Source organism: Peromyscus eremicus, chromosome 13 (assembly GCF_949786415.1).
Source record: "Peromyscus eremicus chromosome 13, PerEre_H2_v1, whole genome shotgun sequence".
Classification (NCBI taxonomy): Eukaryota; Metazoa; Chordata; class Mammalia; order Rodentia; family Cricetidae; genus Peromyscus; species Peromyscus eremicus.
Window position 1 is genome coordinate 39,752,957 of NC_081429.1, and position 19,445 is coordinate 39,772,401.

General features: G+C 42.6%; 1 pseudogene; it reads right to left on the reverse strand.

The window, feature by feature from the left end:
* Window positions 1-7,745: 7,745 nt before the first annotated feature.
* LOC131923176 (U4/U6 small nuclear ribonucleoprotein Prp4-like) lies at window positions 7,746-18,930 on the reverse strand (annotated as a pseudogene).
* Between the last annotated feature and the right edge of the window lie 515 nt (window positions 18,931-19,445).

Consider the following 19,445-nt stretch of genomic DNA (forward strand, 5'->3'; position numbering starts at 1 on the left):
GAACAGCCACATGCTCTGTGGGGCCACGACTGCCCAACAAAGCATGCAACAGGCAGATGGGACTCCCTAGGTCATGCCCACCAACCTGACTTGCTTTATTCCCTCAGGAGTCACTTTCTCTGCCTTGGCCCATCCTTCCTGCTCTTGGAACTCAGCCCAGTACGTGCTATTTTAGGTGGTACGTACTTCAACTACATGGATACCCAAGTGGGAAAACAGTGGAAATATTTGTAAATATTCATTTACAAAGGTATGGGGTAGGATGGGGGAAATCAAAGCCCTTTCTTCTTGCTAAAGATAAAAATTTCAGCTAGAAACAAAGTAAATTTAGGATATAAACCATATTCCTTGCTAAGGTATATGCTCCAACATTCCACTTAAGTGCAAAATGTGCGCATGAGTGTTTAGCAAGAATAAATGTACTGTCATTCTATTTTTGAACATTAAAAAAAAAACAAAGATAGGAATTATAGTGGATAATAGTTGGGGTGGTTGATTTTGATTCTAGACGTTTGTTTTTTTTTTTTGAGATAGGGTCTCTCTACATAGCCCTGGCTATCCTGGAACTCCCTATGTAGACCAGGCCGACCTCTAACTCCCAGAGTTCAGCCTGCCTTTGCCTCTTGAGTACTGTGATTAAAGGCATGTGCCACCAAAAAGCTCTCCTGAGTCCTTTTCAAGTTGTGTAATTTTTGAGCCCAAGAAGTAAGAAATAATTTCACTCAGCACATTTGGATTATAGATATAAAGATGGAGGCATAAAGATTTAAACATAGCCAAGTCAACACTGACATATCCTAGCAGAACATGAGATGAGAGTGCCAATTATATAGGAATATCAGCTGATGGGTGTTATCTAACCCCAAACCACAGTGCCATTGAGCATCTCTGTAGTTCCTACTGGTGTAGGTAGACCAAATGTAATTCCATCCAGCTTTGACCAAAACAAGTGGCCAAGTTTTCAGTAAGGATTTTTGCTACAGTTATAAAGTGAACTGCGAAGATTAATAAGCAAAGTGCTTCCTGCCAGGTCTTCCTAAACCAGATCACACATCCTCAGCATTTGATGGTGATTACATCCAAAAATGTTCCCAAACGTTGGGTTAATTTTCAGCCCCCTAACATTTTCCTCTTAGAATAACAAGGCAGCTTAGACTTAATTGTACAACGTTTGGGCAGCTAAAAAATGAGAATAAGGTGAAAATTATACATTATGTGCAACAATGGACTTCTTAAGACAGTTCCTTTTATTGTCAGTATTTTTCTAAATTTAAAGGAATGCCACAAATATTTGTGCATTACACATGTTATTATTTATTTATTTTATGTGTGAAGGAGTGTGGAGTGGTGGAGGGGAGGAAGCGGGGAAGGCATGTGCCATGATGCTCATGTGGAAATCAGAGAACAACTTCTGACAGTCTACTGGAGGTTGGGGGAGGTGGGGAGGGGGACTGTACCATGATGTTCTTGTGGAGGTCAGAGGACTGCTTTTGGAAATCTATTCTCACCTTCCACCATGCGGGTCCCAGGGATTGAACTCCAGTCTTCAGACTTGACAGCTAAAGCACCTTTACCCACTGAGCCATCTTGCAGGCCCTGCTGTCAATATTAATGACATCCTTAACCCAGTTCGCAGCAAAGCACTTGCATTTCATCAAAAATGGCGCCCAATCTGCTCACAACTTCATCTTTGTCTTAAAAATAAACAGTATTTGCCATTTCCGCTCACATTGCATTATGTGCTGAGGGCCTTTGACCCTTACAGCCTTCTTTCACGTCGGCGCCTCTGAAAGGTTCCTTTGAATTTTGCTGCCTAGGCACAAAAGTCTAAGACCCAAGCAGTAGGTGAGAAAACATAAAAGTGAATCGTGAAAGCTGACATATCATTTGGGAATATGGAAAACAAAACAAAACAAAACAAAACTGAGCATTCCAAGTCAAAGCAGAAGCAGACTAGAGTCTAGGACTGAGGAAACCCTTTTGTGGCTAGAGCCTCAGGAATTGTCACTTCCAGATTACTGAAGCATCATCGTCATCTCCTCCTCTCAAAAGAGAAGTTTATTGACAACTTTTCAGTCTGGCATAATGTGCTTGGAAGAAGTATACGAGAGAAATGGAATGCTGAGTCCCACCCCGAGGGATTTCATCTTTAGTGGGTGAGACAAAACCAAGAATCCAAAGCGACCAGGCAACAAATACATCAGATCTCTTCAGCAACCATCATGGGCTCATCTGCCACAGTAACCTGAACTCTGCTCTCTCTCGTATATATATATATGAAGCAGATTGGTGACACCCAGTGAGAGCCCAAAACATGGCGAGCCAGCACCTGCCTGTTCCCAGAGCCAAGTGATTCATTCATCAGGAGTCAGTTAGGAAGTACCAATGTGTCTATCCTAATTGTACTTGATTTTAATTATGTAACTCAGGTCAATATTTTCGAGCCTTTGAAATAGAAGTGTGAAAATGAGTATTTTATATGAAAGTCGTTTTGAATTCCTTTAGGAAAATAATAAATCTTTGACACTTAAAACATTACTGTTGAATCATGTCTTGGCAAGGCAACTAAAATAGAAGGAAAAAAAGTACTATCCAAATTTGAAAGGACGTTTCACCTTGGTGCTCTACACCAAAGGTCAGCAAGCTGTTCCTAAATGGACATAGCAAATATTTTCAGATTCATGACCAATATGTCAACATGGATTCTGTCACAACTCTCAACTGTGCCACGAGAGCACAAAAACCTAAATAAAACATTAACAACTTGTGTGCATGCCGACTCCACACTCTGAGACTGAAGCAGGAGAAGCATGAGTCTGAGGTCACAGAGACCCTGGGAAGGGAGGGGGAGGGGAAAGGGGAGGAAGAGAGAGAGGAGAGAGACTGCTTTCATTTATAGGCGTGAGGTGATGACTCCCTGGGTAAAGCACTTTTCACACACATGTGAGGACTGGAGTTCTAAAGGGCAGACTTCACACCAAAGCTGGGTGGTAGCCTGCCTGCAGTTTGGGCATTCAGAAGGTGAAGGCAAGGGATCCCCAGGACAAATGGGCTGGCCAGACTGAACATATCGGTGAGCTTTGGGTTCAATTAAGAGACCCCGCCTCAATGAAAAAGGCTGAGAGTAGTTGAGAAAGACCCCCAACATCAGTCTCAGGTCTCTGCATCCATGTACACACACATGCACAATACACACACACACACACACACACACACACACACACACACACACACACCATAGACACTTGCAAAAAAAAACCTTTCATTTATAAACACTGAAATTTGAATATCATACAATATTCTCAAGTAATAAAGTGGTATTCTTTTTTTCCCCCCAACCATTTAAAAGATCTAAAATCGGGGCTAGGTTTGTAGCACAGCTGGTAGATTATTTACATAGCATGCACAAAGCCCCAGGTTTGATCCCTGTAATGTCCCTGATAGGTTCTGGCATCTGAATGCTTGGTCCCTGGTTGGTAGAGCTATTTAGGAAGCATTAGGAGGTATGGCCTTGTAGGAGGTATTATGTCACTGGAGGTGGGCTTTGCGAGTGTCAAAGCCGCTGGCCATCACCAGTACACTCTCTCTGCTTCATTTCAAGATGGGAGCCCGCAGCTTCCTACTCCTCAGTCAGGCCTTCTGTCCCCTAACTCTGGACTCTGACCCTATGAAACTGTTGGCCCAAATAAGCTCTGTCTTCTATAAGGTTCCTCGGTCACAGTGTCTCATCACAGCAATAGACAATTAACTAACACAGTTCCCAACACTGTATGAACCAGGAATCTGTGTTTACCTATAATCCCAGCACTTGGGAAGTGGAGGCAGAAAGACCAAAAGTTCAAGGTTATCCTCAGCTACATAGCACGGTCAAGACCAGACTGAGATACATGAGATCCTGTTTTTAAAAAACAAAAAATCTAAAATCTATTCTTCACACACACACACACACACACACACACACACACACACACACACACATTACGTATCTGTGATATACAAAGACAAATAGACAACAGTCCCACTGCAAATGAAAGCAATGAAAAAATAACATGGAAAGGCAGGGCCAAAGCAAGAGCCAAACATCTGGCATTCCATCAACAGCATCTTGACACATGGTGCCATGATGTGAGCTCCAATGAGTTTGGGTAGTCCTACCTTTATGGCCTTGCAGTTTACAACCCACCCAATCTCTCTATTAAGCTGGGCCCACTCTTTGTCTCCAGCTTCATTCAGCATGTATTCATTCTCCTGGCATCGCTAACCCCTTGGAGTGTCGATTGCAGCCTGGGCTCTGTCTTAGTTAGGGTTTGTATTGCTGTGAAGAGACACCATGACCACGGCAACTCTTACAAATGAAAACATTGAATTGGGGTGGCTCCCTTACAGTTTCAGAGGTTCAGTTCATTATTGTCATGGTGGGGAGCATGTCATGGCGGCTTGCAGGCAGACGTGCTACTGGAGTAGCTGAGAGTCCTACATCTTGCAGGAAACAGGACGTCGATTGAAAGTCACACTGAGGGAAGCTTGAGCAAAAGAGACCTCAAAGCCCGCCCCCCACAGTGACACACTTCCTCCAACAAGGCCACACCTCCTAATAGTGCCACTCCCTTTGGGTGGGGGGCATTTTCTTTCAAACCACCACAGGCTCAAACCTCAAAGCTTTATGCTTTACCTTCTCAGGGCTGTTTGTAGGGACTCTGACTCTTGGGACATTTCCTGACTTCCCTCACCTTCCTTTGATGCCTCAAGGCTAACTTCCATGGCTCCACAACTCTTGGCCTTTTTTGTACTTAGAAAATTAGCATCATAAGAATTATGTTAATACTTCCCACCATCTCACCCATCTCTCGTGGTAGCGAAGGTCCCTGGGGACCACAGTGGCATTAGCCCTCTGAGTGTGTCATGCCTGAGTTTGATGAACAAATCCTGGTGAATTCATTTACTAGACATCCCTGAGCGGTCAGTCTAGACACTCCAGAGGTGAAGCAAGTCTTTCGAAAACATTTGAGATAAATCCTGAGATGCCTCCAGGCAGCATTTCTGCTGTCCCAGTGTACCTACACTGTTTAAACAGTCTGTATCTTTACTACCGCCTTTTCCTGGGCTCCAGCTTTCAACATGCTTCTTTTCTGAGGTGGAAAAATAACATCCTTTTTCCCCCCAAATCCTTCTGTTCTGTTTTTCCACTTCAACGTCTCACCGTACACTTGGCTAAAAGGAACCAGCAATATCCACACTACAGTGTGAACGCTGGACTGTCTTGAAATTTCGTCAACTAACTCGGCCTCTCTCACGAAGTCTCAGAAAGTCGCTTGCCACAGTGGAGCACGAAGCCTCATGAGTGCAGTCAGTACTTCTGTTGACATTCTCGCCTGCTGAGCTCCCACCAAAATTACCTATTATTAAGCTCTGCTTATGCATGCTAAGGCCTCTAGCCCACATCCTGAAAATTTTTCGAATTCTTCCCAAAAACCTGCTCCAAAGCTTTTAAATGACCCTATTCACCTGCAAACAATTTTCTGTTAGTCAGCATTTCTAGGTGCTGTGACCAAACCCCTGAGAGGGACAACTTAAGAGGAGGAACACTCGCTTTGGGTCCCAATTTCATAGGCTTCAGACCTTTATGATGGGAGGGCACAGCAGGGGCATTTATACCTTAGTGCCAGCACCAAGCGGAGACAGAGTGAGTAAGCACCATAGTCTGCTCTTTCCATTCCCCCATTTTGTTCCATGCAGGATCCCAATCTGTTGGATGGTCCTGCTCAGAGTCAGGATGAGTTTTCTCCTCTTACTGAATCTGCCCTGAAAATACATCATTCTCCTCTCACCTGCCCAGCCAGAGTCGAGCTGTAGCACATCTGCAAATGTACCACATCTGCAAATGCTTCTCAGTCCAATCAAGTTGGCAATAACATTGAGAATCAGGCTTCAATGTATAAAACTGAGGATAGGGTGAAACACATTCAGTCAATAACCAATATCTTCATACACTTTTGATCATATATATATATATATATATATATATATATATATATATATATATACAGGAATTCCAACCACGCCCCATGGTCGTGCACGCCCGGCAGGACACTTAGTCATCTCCGCCTAGTCATTTCTGGGTCATACGTCCTGCATGACCCATGACCCATGGTTACGCGGTCATGTAGTCACGCAGACATGACCCCGTGATCCCTTTGTCTTGATAAAATTCTTGTTAGTGGATTTTGTCGTGTGTGGTGACTTTTCCTTTGGGGCCAGAGCGCCGCAGGAAACCTTGTCATTTATAACATCAACACCTCTTAGAAATAACCATCAGCTGTCACTTCTAATTTCTGACCCTAGTAATTATAACTGCTTCATTGCTTAAAATTTTCCCAGGATCTGGACCCATCGGGATATTTGAGCGTTGAGGAGTATGTCTTGTTTATTGTCTCCTTTCCAAGCAAGTGGACAATTCTTGTTTGCATGACTGCTTGTCACATCTTGGTAGCATAATTTTCTCATCTGTATTGGCCTCTCATTGTCCTTTTAAGCTCAGAGATGTACCAAAAAGAGAAATTACAAAATCTATCTTAGTCGGAGAACAATTAAGAACATTCAGTTTAAATCAACTGGGTAATTCTTGCTTCTCAATTTGGTTCTTAGATTTGACTTTTATCAAGTATATAATAAAGAAAAAAGTTTATGTTTTATATTTAGGAATGACCATTACAAAATCCCTTCCTGTTACTTAACATGAAATATCTTTGAATATAAGAAATACATCTTCAAAATAACCAAGAGAAAAGCAGTTGTACGACATAGACATCATGTTTGCATTCTTAAAATTGCTTGAATCCTGACACAATGGCCTTACTTAAGATACTATGAAGGATGCAGAATTCATAGGCAAATAGAAGGGCATTCTTTTAGACAAGGTGAGCTCTCAGACAAGGTAATGCTGCAATTATCATTCCACAGGAACTCTGCAGGAGGAAGCTCAATGGTCTTTATTACATAAACACCAGAATAGCCACAGACTACCATTTCACCTCTCATTCCTGGGGAGAGGAAATGGGCTCACTGACGGCATTGTTCAGTCAGCTTATGGTAACATGTTCCTTTTGTTTGTTTTGTTATTTTTGAGACAGGGTTTCTCTGTGTAGCTTTGGAGCCTTTCCTGGCACTCACTCTGTAGCCCAGGCTGGCCTCGAACTCACAGAGATCCGCCTGGTTCTACCTCCCCGAGTGCTGAGATTAAAGGCGTGAGCTACCACCGCCCTGGCTAACATGTTCCTTCTAACCTGAAAGACTCTGGACTGTAGTCCAGCTATCTTGCTTGCTAAATTACACATAGTTCCAGAACACCCACCATGGAATAAAAGGCCAGCTTTCAAGATTCAGAAATTCAAAAAGAACGGTCACAATCTTGAGTGCTAGGTAAGGTAAGGTGATAATAAAAAATATTAATAAAAACATCTTCATGGTTCACAGAAGAACCTGAAGGTGAGAATTAAGTTTTGACCATGAAAGGAGTTTGTCATCACCAAGAGATTTCGTTGCCTGTTCATGAGTAGGGCTGACATGAAAAGCCAAGTCTATACATGGCAATGGGCAGAAAACACAATAGAACAAGATACATCAATGATTTTCTTTTAAGGATATAAATACTAAAAGAGAGCTTGAGGTTAGAGTTCTTCTTCCATGGTCTTCACTACTCAGTCATCCAGAGTTTTAAGATCCATCCATGAACACATGGCTTTGAGTCACTCATCAGAAGAAATGTCCATCACTGTGTTCTCATAACCAGGCAGAGTCTTCTGTGGAGATCAGCCTAGATTGGCCCATATCTTAGATACCTTATCACAGGTACTACTTTCTTGATAGGCTCAAACTGGGCACAAGTCACTGAATTCTAATGGGCAGGGATGGTATGGAGGCAGCATCATGACCAAAGGTCCCATCTTTTGCCGATGTTGCTACCACTGCCATTTCGCAACGTGGTAGCCATTAGGGAAGAAATGTATTCCACAGATTTTCTCCAGGTGGCCTTCTAGGATCCTGCTACAAGATCCCGTGTGCAGCCTCCAAACTCATCCAAACGCATCCAGGCAAAGAGCTATCTTGATAAAAGGCAATGCCATAGATCCTCACGCTCTGGCCTTCCTCTTGAGTTGTCAAATCTCGTAAGTGCCATGAATGAACAGTCATTGCAAGTGGTACCTAGGAGACATCCTGATGAATGCCACATTCTTGGACCTCACACAGTTTGGTTTTTTTACTATCTGCCCCTGGTTCACCACTGCCAAGACTCAAAAGGGTCACAGAACCCTTGTTAGCACACGTGGCAAGGGGGACACTTTTTGTCTAATGTGATAGCAGACTTGGGGAGTAGAAAGTTGCCCCCACATTTGCGTTATAGCTTCAAAGACTGCCGAGATGTTGTAACTGAAACAGAACAGACCACACAAAATCCAATCCACCGAGCTGAGCTCAGCATTTTGGATTTGGGACTACAGTAACAGCAGACTACAGAGGCTCATCATTGTCAATTTGACTTTAGAAATTACTCAAAGGCCAGAGAATTCTGTCTAGCTTGGCATCTGAGAGGGCCTACCTGTTTCAAGGACCTCCTTTTGGACATGGGCCTCTTCCCAGCACGTCATTACTCCGTGCAGTGAATAACGATCAGTCCATATCAAGCCACCTTCAAACTGTTTAGTTCCTCATGGTACCAGGGCTTACAGATACTCTTCTTTGGACTTATTAGATTCCTCACGATTTTATTCTTTTCTTTGTTCAATTTTTTTTTTTATTTTAAGTCATCAATACTGACCATTGACCTTTTCCCTCTTCCAGCAGAGTCCTCTCTAAACAGTATTATGGAAGCTGGGTATGGCTGTGAATGCCTTCAATCCCAACACCGGGGAGGCAGAGGCAGGTGGGTCTCTCTTCTGAGTTCTAGGCCAGCTGGGACTACACAGTGAGTTCCAGACCAGCCATGACTAAATAGTGAGATTCTGTATCAAAAACAAAGAATTAAGACCTCCTCCAGGTTTCAAGGCAAGCCTTGGCCTCTGACTCATCTGTGGAAACATTGATTCCTTCTTTCAAGGTCTGCCATACCTCTGTGTTACTCATTGCTACCCTACTTAATTTCAAATAAGTCTTCATAGTTTGTATTGCTATTTCCTACTTTAAATCCATCTTTCTCCCTAAATTCCAGAGTCTCCTGTAGCCAGACATTCTTTCTCCTTTGTCAAACCTCAGTGTTTGATTTCGTCCCAGGTGGTGTGACTAAGTCACCAGGTGCTTTGGTTATGGTTGTTATGGAGACGTGTGTAGCAGCCATGCTGGGGTCTGGAGTCCTGAGGCTCCAGTCAACACCAACCTGCAGGTTTCGGACTGTTCATTGCCAGGTCTCCCTTTTTCATAAGGACAACAGTCACATAACGTCATGGCTCACGTTAATGAACTTGTCACCAAGTTACTTCTTTAAAGACTTTGTCCCCCATGAAGGTCCCAATGAGAGGTAAAGATTTCAACAGGTGGATTTGAGGGGAGGAAAACCTTTTGACTTGTACCAGTGTTCTTAGCAGGTACTCAAAAATATTCAGTGGGTAATTTAAATTTACTATTCAGCAGTAAATAGCAAAACATTAAGGGAGTTTGGCATAGAAACTACAACTCTATGTGTGTTTATGGGAAGCCAGAAAGAGAGAGGGCTGTGGTACAGAGGTGTCTACATCAAGACAAAGCTAGCAAATGAAAAGAACTTTCTCAGGAGGGCAGCTACGGAAAGCAACAATAGTCTTCTGGAAAAGCATGGCTCCGGAACAGATGTGCTAGTAACAAGGAGATTGGATGAGCAAGAAGTATACTTCTGTCTCAGGCAACAGTCCCAAACTGAATGACCCAGGTCACTGGTCAAGTTCTGTTCTTCAGAGTGTTTCAGAGCCCAAAAATTCCCCAAACATTTTCATCATCTTTACGGTAAATGCTGGATGCCGTCCATGTCTGCATTTCTGCTGGTGGGAATGAACGGGAGGAGGCACAATGCTGAATGGCGTTCCCGCCCCAGATCTGAAACATGTCACTTCTCACATTCCACTGATGAGGACAGTGTCTACTGCATGTCTAACTACCAGGGAGGCTGTAAATGCATTCTACTGTGCTTGAGAAGGGAATGCTCTATGTAAACATCTGGCAGTCCCTACCATTCCCCCTTAAAAATTTGCAATGGGAGGGAAAAAGGTTTCCTAGTAAGAATGAAGTTGGTGTCCTCCATTAAAGAGATGACAGCACTATTTGGGAGAAAAGCATCAATGAAAATTTCAAGAACTACAATAAGATATTGGTCTCTACAGAGAAGTGTTGAATTTGGACCACAATGAGAAAGACAGAATGCCCAGAATCATCAGAGCCACGAGGAACAACTCCACATAGAAACTAATTGATAGCACCTTATTTACATACTAATTATATTAAACAATAATCACCCTATCATTACCTACCAATTAGTTTAATAATCATCAAATTCAACACCTGGCAAAACCATGGTTATAGTACTTATTTCCTGTAGTGTCTTTTCCTTCATTGACTTTTGATTAAACGTTCTTTCAGTTTCAATCTTTGGCATCATGCTTCAAGAGAAACAGAAACTGTTTTCAAATAGTGGACTAGTAGGAAATGATATAATACTGGATAAGCAAAGAGGGAATATTAAAATAACAGTAAAAACTTATGTACCAAAAAGCTGCTAAAAGTAACAACTTTTATCAGACTCAAAATGGAAGAGGCACAAAGTTTTTAGACTTTCTAAAAATACATAATCCATGGGCTGTCGAGACAGATCAGTGGGTAAACATGTGCCTGGAGCTAAACCTGATAATCTGAGTTGGATCCCTGGGACCCACTTTGTAGGAAGAGAGATAAATCTGATAGGTTGTCCTCTGATCTCCTTAGATAAGTCATGGCATGCATGCACCCTCATATATACACACATAGTAAACGTAAATTTCTTAAAATGAAAATGTTAAATTTTTTAAAATAAAAATTATGTAATACAGTTCTAAATTATAACTGAGAACTATGGTGCCGAAAAGGATAATATTTTTTTTTCAGTTGTTGGTTAGTGTCCTTAAACTGTTGAAAACACAGGAGCCCCTCAGTAGCTGCTCACATGAAGAGGGACAAACTGCTGTCTCACATAAAACATGCTGTGGGACATGAGCTGGGGTGTCACCCACTGATGGTGACAGGTGGATCGATACAACAAAGCAAGGACAATGGCTATTGACTTAAAATACTAAAACATTCACCTAGCAAACAATTTGAACAATTTCATTACTAGATATTTATCCACGAAAAAAAATCCATCCATACAAAGAATCATTTATTTATATAATAAACAGAGATGAATCTCAAAATAATTATCCTCAGTATAAGAGCCAGACACAACGGATATATAAAACTCTAGAAAACGCAAACTAACCCAGGGTGGCAGGAGGCTGACTCATGGGGCAAGAGAAGACAGGAGGGGAAGGTTACTCCGAGGACCAGGGTACTTCTGGCCACTGTCTTATCACTTGTGGTGTACGCAGGTCAACCCTTATCGAAGGGTGTATCTCAAAGGCAGTTGACATATGATGAGAATATGCTAGACAGAGCAACAAACCATCTTTTTAAAGGCCCTAACGCTCTAATCACCTGCCTCTCACTCCTCTTAATCCTCTAAATGGGAGCATCCACAATCACAGTTTGCTGAACTATCCGAGTCGATTGTTTAAGTGGTAACTTTATCTAAGCCCATTTTAATAACCTCCCCCAAAAGAGTCAAGCCACGCTTCGAGAAAGAACAGGGAAAACAAAGATTTTCGTTTACTGAAGAAAATGATCTTCCCGTTTACATGTTACTGGCCTGCTAAAAAACTCAGTCACTGAGGACAAAATCAGAACAGAGCTGGTGTCCTACCCAGAATTCCGTACTGGGTTTACTTCGTATTGCTCCGCTAAGCTGAAGTGGCTTCATCATTTCAGTCCTCAACACTTGGATTATTTTACTTGAAAGCTTGGCTGGAAGAAGAAGACAGACAGACAAGTTCACTGTGTCAGTTGGTGAAGTCTGGGGAGTCTTGTAGAACACTGTGTCTACTGACAGACACGGGACTGCTTTGCAGTAGAGGGTCAATTAGCAAATATCTTTGAGAAGGGCTGCACAGTAATTACTGCTTGCACCGTAACTAACAGAGACATTGCAGTTGCTGTGGAGTTCCAACCTAACCCCCAACTAAGCAGATTTCAATAGATAAGTAACAGAGTTGAAAAGTCTCCAGAACACTGAGAAGTTTCAAAGCACTGAAGAAAAGCTGTGTTGCTATAAACATCTTATTGTGTTGTAACCATTGTATGATACAAGCAAAAACATCCTTCACTTTTATGTACATGATGGCTGCAGATTTATGAAACACTTTTTAATTTTTTTATTTATTATTTTATTTTCTGAGACAGGGTTTGTCTGTGTAGCCCTGGCTGTCCTGGAACTCACTCTGTAGACCAAACTGGCTTCAAGTACAGAGATCCTCCTGCCTTTGCCTCCTGAGTGCTGGGATGAAAGTCATGGGCCACCACATCTGCCTGCTGATTCCTTCTTTGCATGAACCAAATGACTTGGTAGACACATCACTGTTTACATTCTGTGGCTGTATCATGACTGGATTAGAGCATTTTACTCTGGGAAAGCTATAGTGTTAGAGGGCACACCATCAACAGATATGAGAGCTCCCAGGAGAAACCTATGGATACCCAGATACTAATTGTTCAGTTCAGAAAAGTGCCTTAAATATATTGTTGCCATGTAAGATTAAACCATACACTACTGTCATGATTAGAGACTGTTAGAATTTGGATTGCGAGTGTTTCATCAAAAAATAAGAGTTCAATTGGTTTTTGTGGGAAGACTTCGAGAAAGGTCTATTACCAAGGTTTCAGCAATGGATAAATAAATCATTGATGCTTATGCCTCCAAGAATTAGCAGCCGAGAAACTTTGTCACAGCTGGGGCTGGAGAGATAGTTCAGCAGTTAAGAGCACATACTGCTCTTCCAGAGGATCAGAGTTCAGTTTCCAGTACCCAGGGACCCGTGGCCAGCCAATCACCAATAACTCCAGCTCAGGGGATTTTTTTTCTGGCCTCCACCGGCATCTGCACTTCCATGCACATATCTATCCCACCCCACTCCATCCCATCCCCCCCCACAAATATACAGGATTAAAAATCTTTGAAAAAGAAATATAGAGCCTGCTGGTGGTGGTGGTGGTGGTGGTGGTGGTGGTGGTGGTGGTGGTGGCGGTGGTGATACACACCCTTAATCCCAGCACTCGGGAGGCAGAGGCAGGTGGATCTCTGTGATTTTGAGGTCAGCCTGGTCTACAGAGTGAGTTCCAGGACAGCCAAGGCTATAAAGAGAAAAATAAAATAAAAATAAATAAATAAATAAAGGAAATACAGAAGAATTTTGTCACTCTAGACCACCATGAGTAGGACAGAGCTCTTGGGAACTGGAGCCTCCTGTGAGAACATCCTGATAGAAATCTAGTGTGGACCAGAGTTCCCCGTCTCTGCTTGTCTTCTTATTTATTATCTGTGACCCAACCTATCCCTAGAGATAAATCAACTTTGATTAGAATTCTCATGGGATAAACGAACAACTGAAGATCGTTTTAGAGCAGCTCATTCCATGTTCCCTCACCCCACCTCCCTGCCCTGCTCGGCCCTACCCCAATCCCAGAACCAATCTTCATCCTTGTGGGGAAATACTGCCCCCCTCTGCAAACACAGGTTTTCTAGAAGGAGCGGGCAGAAGGGCAGTGGGGGTAGATGTGGGGAAGAAGTTTCCTGAGTTCTTCCCTCGGGTACTGCTGCAGACAGACAGCTAGCTGAACAGTCCAGAAGGCTAGGCTCTGGGCCCAGGGCAGAGCAAGAGGATCTGGGGGAAGATTAAAAGGTAAAGCCAGAGAGTTTCCCACATTTCTTGTAACTTATGTGGGACAAAATGACTTCAGGGAAAGCCATGAATGTCTCGGTTAAGAACATGAGTTTTATGTCAGGGACCTTAATTTAAATTCCAGTCCTCTCTCTCTCATCTTTAAACTCTGAGCCTCAGAGAGTAAAATGAGGCTGTTAATATCTATTCCTGGCAGTTGCTTTGAGGACAAAGTTAAATAACACATGCAAAGTACTGAGTACTGCCCCCGGCTGTGGTCTCCATGTGAACAGCAAAGTGTTCATCATCGTAGATTTTATTTTTTTTTCCCCTGATACATTTTTTTCCCCTGTGTAACAGTTTTGACTGTCCTGAAACTCGCTTTGTAGACCAGTCTGGCCTTGAACTCACAGAGATCCATCTGCCTCTAGCTCCCGAGTGCTGGGACTAAAGGTATGAGCCACCACCACCCGGCCAACATCTAAGATTCTTTTCTTCATTTGCCAAGTACTTACTCCCAGAGCACAATGAGGACAGGGCTGGGCCTTTAGGGGCCAACTATAAAACAGACTCCCCATCAAGAAGAGAGTCCCTAGGGACTGTCTTTCACATTTGATTCAAAATGCCAAAACTAGGAGCGAGGGGCTTGTGGCTCAGTAGAGTATGCTTGGCATGTTCAAAGCCCTGGCTGGGTTAAATCCCACCCCCACCAATGTCTTCCCTGTAGTAGTCGAACTGCTAGACGATGGACCAGTCCTTATACAACAAGCAGAAACCAGTAGTGTGACAGCGAGTAACTTCACATGTGACCTCTCTGAGATGAATTAGCCTCGCGTGGAAGACCACATCCGACCAAATACTGTAGCCAATTGCTTTGCCCAGGCTTTTGTTGCAAGTGTGAGATTGTGAAGTGGCACACTATTTCTACAAAGCTGGTGACTTAGGAAATGCTCTTCTAGAGATTTTCTGAGCCACAGGGTCTCGTTTGTAAGGACGAGAAGATGATGGGGCTTTCCCATAAGTTCTTGGTGGGGGCTGGTGCCATAACTTAGTGTGGGAGCACTTGCTCAGCAGACTCCAGGCTGAGTTCCGTCCCCAACTCTGCAAAACAAGACAGTTGCCGAGAGGGGAGTGAGAAACCGAGTAGGTAGTTTGTAAGCCAATCATCTGGCTTCGATCCGTGTTTAGTAAAATCTACTTCCTTAATTTTTTTCTATTAAGGTGTTGAAATGTTATGATTCTATGCATGGGATCCATGTCTTTCCTTTTTCATGTTTAAAATGGTGGGTTTTAAATGTCCATTCCATGCTAGTAAAACTTTCATAGCCAATAAAGGAATATATTGAATTAATCTAGGATACAATTCAGTATAAATTTTGAGAGAAGTGTATTTTTGTCTTCATTTTTATAATTCAGTTGGATATGTCTTTCATTTGTTACCACTAACTAGACACAAAGAATGACTATTGCCACCTCTATCCTAATGGTCTACTATTAGTATACATTTTTATTTGAATCATAATATTTGTGGTTATTTTTAGTGCATCTGATTCTATCTTCCTGGCCAACTGCGTATGAGGAATTTGAAATATGTGGTGCAAAAACTTGAAAATAATTTAAATATGAAAATCTTTCAAGTTTTTGTTTGTTTGTTTGTTTTTGTTTTTCGAGACAGGGTTTCTCTGTGTAGCTTTGGTGCCTGTCCTGGAACTCACTCTGTAGACCAGGCTGGCCTCGAACTCACAGAGATCTGCCTGGCTCTGCCTCCCGAGTGCCCGGCAAGTTTTTTTTTTTTTTTTTTTTGTCAATCTCCCTGAACAAATTGCCAACATAAAACAAAATTGGACATAAAATCATGTTGCCAACATAAGATAAAGCCATTCTGGAAAAAAAGAATCAACAATTTATACAAATAAGAATTTCCCAATGACATGCTGCCTATCTTAGAGAAGTAGAGATGGTCTGGTGATGTGGTCCAGCTGAACAGTAGTTCTTTCCGTTTTAAAGCAGACTCCTTTGCAAAGCCTTTGGGAGTTACATCATTCTAATGAGAAAAGAGTCTTCCCATTAAGGAGCAAAAGGCGTAGATTAAGGCTTTTTAAAGTGCTGATTTTTTTAAAAAAAAAGTAACTTTAAATATAAACAAAATGCTTATTAAGTTAAAACTAGCTAGCTTTCATGGCATAATTTAAAACCATTATCAAATATTTTCTCCCTGGTTGCAGGCTGACTGTCAATTCTGGACAAACTGCTCAGACACCCTGTTCACTCAGGCTGCCCATGGGGCAGTTTACGCTTTTTCTGCACCTGTGCTTAATGAGCAGCATTTTTGCAGGCATGTCTGTTTTCAGGAGAAAAATAATTGTTTCATGCAAATAACAAAAACAAAACAACAAAACCACACACACACACCCCAAACCCCAAAGCAACAAAAATGACTGTAATTTATCTCCATTCAGCCTACCTAAAGAAAATCAGGAAATTTTATGAACATGTCGAAAGATCTGGAGACTGAAAGTTTCAAGGTTACCCAGCCAAAGGCTTCCACAGGCAGGACTGAGAGATTAACAGCAGGATAAAGGCCAAAGATTATCAGAAAAAAACAGCCACTGCCACCCAACTGTATCTTTTTAAGCCCAGATGGGCTTATCAGGGATGCCCCTCCCCCGCCGGGCAACCGATTTGGTCAGTAGGGATACTGCCTATGGTGTTTATTAGTCTTAAACAAACCTACATTTTCACTTGGAAAGTAAAAATTTACCCTCAAAACTCATCCTGTAAGTTATTTTAATTTCAACCCTGAATGAGTGGGTCTGATAAATTGTCTTTGCTCTTCACCCAGCCCCACCTCCAATTTTCGACTTGAAAGAAGTCAATCTAATTCGGTTCTGTACCACACATGCTCCTAACCATCTCCTTCCAACAGCAAAACACAGATGGATGCGCTCCCTTTTGCTTAGGGAAATTTTAAGTTGTCAGAAACACTGGGAAGATTCTGTTATCCTGGCAATTACAGGAGGAAGAAAGGCACAATCCTTCCTGGTTGGTGTGTCTCTTGGCCACATGCACGCATCATACACACAGACATCTAGCGCCCCAACAAGCTGCCGATGGGGAAAGCCACCTCTATACTGAAGGTCAGCTTCCCTCTAGAAAAACTAAGACATAAGGATGCTTTGTGGACGTTGTTGCAACCTAGGATCAAGGCTTTGAAATGAAATTAGAAAATGCTAAAAGTATTACAGACACAGAAATAGTCCTAAAACAAACAGACAGACAAAACTCCCAACTTTATTGAGGTTTGAATTGCCTAATTTTGAGGAGACAGATTCCCCTAGACCTGGAGTTACAGATGGTTGTGAATGGTCATGTGGGTGTTGTTCATGGTCATATGGGTGTTGGAAATAGAACCTGGGTCCTCTAGAAGAGCAACCAGTGCTAGAGATATTTACAGTTCCCCACCCCAGGTGTAGTGTTTAAGATTTAATTATCTCTGAGTTGGAGATAATCTTGATCTCAGAAGGATACAGTAGCAAGGCAGATTTATCTTAACTAAGAAAATGTCTCCATCTCCAAAATTAAAAACAAAACACAACTTTCAAGTAAAAGGGTGAAGTCCTAAGGATTCCTATCAAATTCCTGTCAAATATCATATTTTTGCTTGTAGGCCGCTAGAGATATTTCTATGGAACTGAAAGAGAAAACTTTCTTCTGAAATGTAAAGGGGGCTCCCCGAAAAGCTCTCATAGGAATATTATTCTAAAGTATTTTGAGTACAGTAAATATACCAAACTATCATATTTTTGTGACAAAATTCTTTTCTGACCGCGTATTTTCTTCCTCCAGAATCTGCATATTTACAGAAAGCCTTTCCTACAGGTTTATCTTTCAAGCGTCCTGATTTCCAGGTATCCTTCCCCCCCTGGAGGGAACACTTCCCAGAAGTTCACTGTTTTACAAGGAGCCCTTTTATATTTGAAAGAGACAACTGTTTTGTCAAGGGATGATGAGAAATTCCAAAAAAGCTAACCCAGACGGGATTCTAAATTTGGGGCAATCTATGGCACTCCTTCAACTCCGAGTGTCGGTCAGAAAGATTCTCGAGTTATTTTACACCACTTATAAGGAACTGGTATTTGCTGTGGTTTTTTGTTTTTAGTTCTTTACATCAATAAATATAAATGTTAGTTTTGTGTCTTTAATGTGTTGAGGATTTTATAGAGCATACAGTTCAAATTATCCTCACGGCAGTTACCGAAGGCGGAACTTTTGGCGAAAATAAGAACCTGGTAGAAATAACATATTTTGCTGGTAGCTTTAATATGTTCTCAAAGCAAATGAGACCTCGTGCCTAACCGAAGGGGAAAGCCAAGTTTGGGGTGAGTTTCTGCTGCTTTGAAAACTGTGGGCTTCTCGTTTTGAAGCCCCTTCAAAAGCAAAAAAAAAAAAAAAAAAAAAAAAAAAAAGACCAATGTTTAGAGCTGCTGACCTGCAGGGGACGTCTCCGATCCCCTTGCCAACCTCAAGAGTGTAGAAAGTACGGAGAATTTTCAATGGAACTTTATACATTCTTGGAGCAAATAACAATTGAAATATATATATAAAAAAAAATCTGGCGGTGGAGGAGGGGTGTGGATAGCGGAATTCTTCCATGACAGTGAAGTCTACAAAAAACGAAAATGACCACGCAAAGGGATTCCGGGGAAGGCTGGAGGAAGGCAAGACTTAAAGGTCTTTCTGCCCACCTCCGGCCCAGCTCTCTTACAGAGGTCACCTCGGTCTCTGCTTTGGGTGCAAATGGCCCAGTGAACGTGGCCTGGACGGGGAGGTTTTTCCTTCCTTCATCGGCCAGTTCAACCGTCCCCTTCTCAAACTGTTGGCCACTTTCCTTCTCAAAGAAACGGGCGGGCACTCCGTTCCCAGGAAAGGAAAACTTTGCTTCGGGACTTAGAAACTGTTGCTTCATCATTGCGGAGAAACTTGGTTCTGGGGGTCCGCCTGCAATCTGCAGAGCTCCTCACGGAACCCCCGGGGCTGTGGAAGCTCAGGCAAGGGTCACCTTTGTCCCGCGTTCACCCTCTCCCAGCCGGCTCTTCCTCGAAACCAGGTAGATATCGCCTGGAAACATGGGGGATGTCTGAGCCCAACAGTGTAAGGCAAAGAAAGGGGACCCTAGGCGGCGCCCAGGAGACCCAGGAAAAGCACCCAGGAGGAACCGCCCCGCCCCGGGGCTGCAAAAGTGAAGTCTGGAGTCCTACGGAGAGACAAGGTGGTGGCCACTTTTAGGACTTTTTCGCTCCCCACAAAATACACTCTGGTGAGCCCAGACTTTTCTCAGAGGTGACGCAATGTTCTCAAACACCACCACAGCCACCAATTAAAAAAAAAAAAAAAAAAAAAAAAAGGGAAAAGTGGGATCAAGCCTTGCTTCATACAGCTCCAGCTCCTCCCCTCGCTTTCCTCCGGGTCCTACCTCACTTT